Below are 6,559 nucleotides of genomic sequence, written 5' to 3'. Positions count from 1 at the left end.
GAAGATGGCCTCTTCCTCCGTGGACCGCAGCTCTTCTGTGCGGTCCATTGCCGATTCCAGCCTCCTGATTGGCTGGAATCGGCACGTGACGGGGCGGAGCTACACGGAGCTACACGGAGCCCCATAGAAGACTGCAGAAGACCCGGACTGCGCAAGCGCGGCTAATTTGGCCATCGGAGGGCGAAAATTAGTCGGCACCATGGAGACGAGGACGCCAGCAACGGAGCAGGTAAGTATAAAACTTTTTATAACTTCTGCATGGCTCATAATTAATGCACAATGTACATTACAAAGTGCATTATTATGGCCATGCAGAAGTGTATAGACCCACTTGCTGCCTCGGGACAACCCCTTTAAGACTGGGAGGGGAAAGAAAAAAATTGTAGACTTGATTGGCACAACTCTGACAAATATTTTAATGAGTATTATACCCGGTTCTTCCTTTATTAATAAAATTAAAAGCAGTCAATATAACGCGTTTCGGGAATACGGCCATTCTTCAGAAATGACTGAGGAGCATGGAGTATGTCAGAGATTTCTCCTGTCTGCTTCATCAATAATGGTTTTTGGGCTCCCCGATTTTGGTTTATCAGCGACAGAATGGTGTTTCGAATTTGGAAATAAGTTTGGCAACTGCATTGTAGGCGATGGGATGTCTGGTTGAGTGTCGTTGATTGAAATCTGCTGCGATGACAGATGTTTCACGTGGCCTGTAATGAAGAAAAATGACTGTGTTAACATGAGAATTAATAAAATGATGTTAAAATGAAGCAACCCATTTTGTGTGGTGAAATTCTCTGCCAGTTTGATATACTACACACCTACCTTCCCATTGGAAAAGTTAGAGTTGAATCCAAAATGGCTGTATTCAAAATGGCCGCCACCTTAGTCACATGCCCTAACTGGTTTCCCCCTTCTCTTGCTGATTGCTGGGGGGTCCAACCGCTTGGACCCAATTTGATCCTGACAAGAATGGGGTTCTGGAATGCCCCTAAATGACTGCAGTGATGGTCACACATTGGCAAAACCATTTTCATTCTACCAACACTTCAGAAGCAATGTGAGATTACAGCAATAACCGAAAAAGAACTAGAGGCCACATTGAGTAAAATAATACAGTTCCTTTTCACAGCTTTGCCACTCTATTAGTATTTAGCAAAAATTCATATTACTTGTGATCTATACCAATAACATTTGATAATTAACATTGCTAGATAGAAAAAATATGAATGATGAATGCAATGCACAGCTGAACGTATTATGATCAATGTCCCAACTCAGTTCCATTGTAAAAAGTGCTAATCGACAAAGCATATACGGCGTTTGTTTAGATTTCTTTTAGGGTGGACACCCACTGGCGTTTTTTTCTCGCACTGCGATGCGAGACTAAAGTTAAAGTCTCACATCGCAGTGCGAGAAAAAAAGCAAGCATCACGCCGGGATGAATGAATAGCTAAGGGTAGTGTGTCATTGGCTGAGCGCTCAGCCAATAGCTAAGCAGTAGCTGCTATTGGCTGAGCCCTCAGCCAATCTGCACAGCCCTTTCAGGAGGCAGGGATTTTTAAATCCCCGACTGCTGAAAGAGCTTAATAGCAGTGCCGGGGAGCCACCAGGAGGACGCGGCTGAGCGCCTGAGAGGTGAGTATAATTTTTATTTATTTTTTTACTCACTTTTGGCAGATTATTGGGGAAGGGCTTATATTTCAAGCCCTTCCCCGATAATCATTCCGCGGGGCTTGGCAGAAACCATTGCTTTCAATGGGATCAGCAGCAGTGCCGATCCCATTGAAAGCAATGGGATAGAATGCCGGCGACTTCTGCCACAGCTGTGACAGCTGTGACACCTGTGGCAGAGGATTCCTTCATCCCCGCGGTCCCCGTGGGGATGAAGGAAACTCCTGCCACAGCTGTCACAGCTGTCACAGCTGTGGCAGAAGTCCGCGGCATTCTCCCTATGTTTTCAATGGGGCTAGCGCTGCTGCCGCTGGCCCCATTGAAAACACTAGCGATATGCCGGTCCTATACCGGCGTCTTTCTTGCGCTGCGAGGCGAGAGTTTTCTCGTGCTCTTGCAGCGCAAGAGAGAATATATTGCCAGTGGGTGTCCACCCTTACACGGTTGAGAATCGCTGGTATGGGGCCGAATGATCATTATTATGATGGTTTGTCCACATAGAGCTGTCATTGGTTGGCTGTACTTTTCCTGTTCCAATGGACACCTGAACAGTGAGCGACAATCAGCTGACTAAGGAACGCTCAAGTATTCGTGCCTGGTAATCGGGCCATGTAAAAGGGCCTTAAGTAGCAGTACTACACAATGTCATCATATAGTGCTCAAATAACGTACCATCACCAAATAACAGTATCTGTCTCAGGTGCTAGGCCATTTGTGGTACCCTCTTCAGCTGGAGTCTCTGGAGTAGGAAGCTGTAATATACAACCCATAGATGTCTATGGGGCGAATAATACCTCTATATACAGAGAAGAGTTTATTTGTAGGATATGATTGTTCCTAGCAAAGGAAACTAAGTAATCTCGTAGATATGATACCTTTTAATGGCTAACAAAAATACATGATGTTATTGAGAGCTTTCGAACCTCTTAGGATTCTTCCTCAGGCATTTTTGTAGGACTCATATTGCATCCAGCAGAAGAGAAATCTCATATGGTTACACAAAGAGGCACCATATGGTGGCACATGGCATGAGTGGGACTACAGGGACTCAGTGTGACCCTGGGTCTACGCACACAACATCTGTATTGATTTGTATTGTATAACCATGGAGACACATGACTTGCACAGGAGCTGTATACAAAAAATGCTAAAAAGTTTTGGTTTTTTTCATCTAAACCATATGCTTCATTTTTGTTAATTAATAAAACCCATTTGCCAAAATCTAAACACCCTTTAACCTTTATATCCAGATGATCTATTTGGGAAATAGTAAAAAAAAAGGAAACCAACTCATCAAGAGAACCCTTTTCATTATGGAGACAGATGACACAATATGTAAGGCAAAAACATGGACATGTTCATCGTCTTAATTAATTTCCCATGTCATCCTCTACTTCTGAATACAAGAATCTGTCTCCTGTCCGTTGCACTGTCCAGTTCATGATGGAGGGCAGATCAGTATGAAGATGCCTGTGTGCTCATAACTTATCTGGGATGAATCATTACCACTTGAAACATACAACAAATCTTCCCTTGGTTGTAATTTAGGGACAAGACAGCTGGATACAATCATTCTAAATAGTTTCAGCCTCTATAACCTACAGGGATGGAGACATAAATACTCGCTCTCCCCCATTTACTGTCAGCAGCCTTGTTGCAGTAACATAGTGGCTGGTGTAGCCTTGGAATTATTCCTTCGGCCAGTTTTTCTTGGCATTTCTCCATCTTTGCACTTACAAGATAGGACGCTATCATATCCAATGATGTCAAAATTTTTGCTTATTTTGGAAAGTTCAAGTAGAGGGAATTTTTTTTTTTTACTTTTTGGTTGAAGAAGCATAAAATCCAGAACATGTCCATGAAATGAAACCCTTTTTGGGGAGTAATTTGCGTTTTATTGGAATTGGCCTTAATAGACATTTTTAGTCCATGTAATAGACATTTAAGCCATTAAAACCGGTTTATAATAAATCAATGGTGGCAGCTCAAGCCAAACGTAACACAGTGTAATAAATATAAAAGACCTTCCTGTCCGATATGCCTGCGGGGGCATATCAAGAGTTTGTCAGTGAGTTCGACATTTTGATTGTTGGATCTCTGTTTTTTCTTTTTTTTTTTCAGAAGATGTTGTTTCCCTCTTTCCTTGCTTGTTAAAAAGCCTTTTGAAAACGATCTTTTATATGGCTTTTAAATAGCTGACGAGAGAATAATAATTGTGGACGTTTATTGCTGTGCCAGACACACAGTGGCATTCAACACACAGGCATTGCAAATTTAATGTGAACGTAGAGCCGAGCTTTAGAATCTGCGACTATTCTACTAGTGCAATAATGAACATGCAAATGGACCCAAAAGTCCATTGTCCATAGTATTATTTAGGTTGTTTTTTTTGTAATGCCACCCCAAAACCAAGTGAAAGGATCAGATTCTGGTTTGTACAGATTCAAATGGAGAATATCAATGGGTTTTCCAGGACTAGAATATTGGTGGCCTCTCCGTAGGATGGGTCACCAATATCAGTGGTCCAACATCTGGCCTCCCCAGTGATTGAAGGGTTGCAGCACTTGGGTGTAGGGAGGTTCTGATATGCCTAATGTTCTGATGTGATTTGAGATTCTTTAAGATTGCCTGGATCTTTGCTGAACTGAGTGTTGCTAAATTATTAGGGTATCGGAATAGAAGCAGACACCAAAAGATGCTACTTATTATCGAGAGCTCGGCACCATTCAGTCACGAAACGCAGCACTGAGTAAATTGCCTTGTACACCCGTTTTTACAATTGCTGATGTTCTTGTCAATAAAGGTTATCTTACCTCAATCAAATATGTGGTCCATCCATGGTAAAGTGTCAACCCGCTGCCAGATATCAGGAAACGCCTTGACCGGGTCTTTACAAAGTGCTTCCCGGTGAGCAGTCCGAACCAAAGCAAAGGAGCTGGTAAGCGCCGTGGTCTCCGCAGCAATGTCTAGCCACAAACCTGCTTGAGGACCATTGTGCCCCGGGGCCTTCTTTATAGGCAAGGCCTGCAGCCTCTTCATTGTTTACTAATCACAGCTCCACGCATCTTGTGGCTGTTGTGCCAGAGGCTGCAGTTCAGTTCTATTCCCTCAAGAAGGGCTCATCCAGGCGCCACTATCCCTTCAATCAGCTGAAGTGCTCGAGTCCCACCCTCACCGATCTGATATGAATGATCTACCCTAACGTTCTGGAAACCCCATTGGTATTATGGAGATCGCTGTACTAATGCAAGTCAATACAAGTTGACCTTGGGGTCCCATGGCCCTCCATACAGTGTCTTTGTATATTGATAGACTAATGGGAATAGAACAGCTCCCAACAACATTTTCCATTCTGAGATATTATAATTACGGTACATTTTACCAATTGCCCCCATACACATTGGACTAATGGCAAACAAACCCACCAATTTTGGCAGGACCAACTGAACTCTAATGTGTATGGAGTCTTCCTACTTTTCCCGGACGGATAATGTCATGTCTTGATCTTTAATTCCTGGCAGGAAATAAGCTGCCACCACAAGGCTGGGTTCACACAGGGCGGAATTGCCGCAGAATTTCCGTGCGGAAAGTCCACACGGCAATTCCGCCCGCAGCTCCTAATCCCAGGATTAGCCAGCAAAGTGGATGAGATTTTGCAAAAATCTCGTCCACACGCTGCAGCCAATCCATTGCGGCCAAGATGCACGAAAACTGACAGACACCATGGAATTCAATTCCGCAGCATGTGAATTCTTTTCTCTCTTCCACAGCAGTCTTTCTATGGGGAGAGAAAGCCGCAGCGGAATGCCGACGGCGAAACCGCTTCAAAACCCGCTGAAATTCCGGCCCGTGTGACAACAACCATAAGTGTCTGGCAGTGCCTTACTCACCTTTCCCCACACTGGCCAAGCCCAGTATGCATGTGCATCAGGGAACTGGGAAGAATAGCCATTAGCCAAATTAGTATTTCGCTAACGGCTATTCAAGGTGTATGGGCATCTTTAGACATGAAATGTCATCCTTGCTCATTTAATCATGTATGAGGGAAGGGATGTTGTAACCCCTCTGTGTAGGATTGTGATTCTTTGGGAAATTATTTTGATGGTCCCTTCATCTATACATAACATGTGCACATCTACCATAAATGTACAGTAATTCAGATCTTTGATCTAATATGTTATAAGATCGGTTTCTAAGATCTAATAGGTTATTTTTAAATAATTCCATACAAAAGACCTTAGTAACAAGTAATAGTCTCCAAAATCACCTCCAAATGGGGTTGTCTTCTGCTGGACCTTTTTGGGCCTTTAAGTCAGAGCCAGGGCCTATCAGAGGATCCTCTAGTACTCTGATGGCCCAGTCTGATCTTGTGTCACACATTACACGTCAGTAGGCATCATAAATATGCGATGTGGCACAAGCTGGCAAACAGTAACATGTACGGGCACCTTCCAACCTGTTGCCCCGAACAAAGGAAATAGCTCATCTCTACATGTGCATTTAGGGATTGACAGATCTAGCACTAAAGTATAGAATAATGTTGGGATTGTGAGCATTGTATAAGCGAGTAGTACTTTTACTACATCGCCCATCCGCTCAGTAACATCTGTTCTGCAGTGACTACAATGATAATTTCCAAATATGTAATGCATTACAGTGTCAACATTGTTAAGTCAACGCTCAAAGGAACTGCGTTAATGCACCAGGGTATATTGAATAATAATGATGTGTTGGTTCATTAAAATTTCACAATCGACACAGTAACAAGCTCTGACTGTGAGCAATAGGACTACAAACATTGTGTAACAAGCCTTTTAAATTAAATATGTATTTCTCACTCCTCACATCAGTCAGCCATGGAGAAGGCGGTATAAATGTCTCAGTT

At 43.1% G+C, this 6,559-nt stretch overlaps 1 long non-coding RNA gene across 1 annotated transcript in view; it reads right to left on the bottom strand.

Annotated features, from left to right (window-relative positions):
- Positions 1-371: 371 nt before the first annotated feature.
- LOC136619736 (uncharacterized) overlaps positions 372-6,559 on the bottom strand; it is a 95,169-nt gene continuing 88,981 nt past the window's right edge. Inside the window, exon 3 of the long non-coding RNA XR_010791016.1 lies at positions 372-710. This is a non-coding gene — a long non-coding RNA (uncharacterized lncRNA). The remainder of the gene's footprint in view (positions 711-6,559) is intronic.

The sequence above is a fragment of the Eleutherodactylus coqui genome, chromosome 3 (genome assembly GCF_035609145.1).
Source record: "Eleutherodactylus coqui strain aEleCoq1 chromosome 3, aEleCoq1.hap1, whole genome shotgun sequence".
NCBI lineage: Eukaryota > Metazoa > Chordata > Amphibia > Anura > Eleutherodactylidae > Eleutherodactylus > Eleutherodactylus coqui.
Note: the sequence above shows the minus strand (reverse complement) of the source record. Positions and strands in the feature narration are given on the sequence as shown.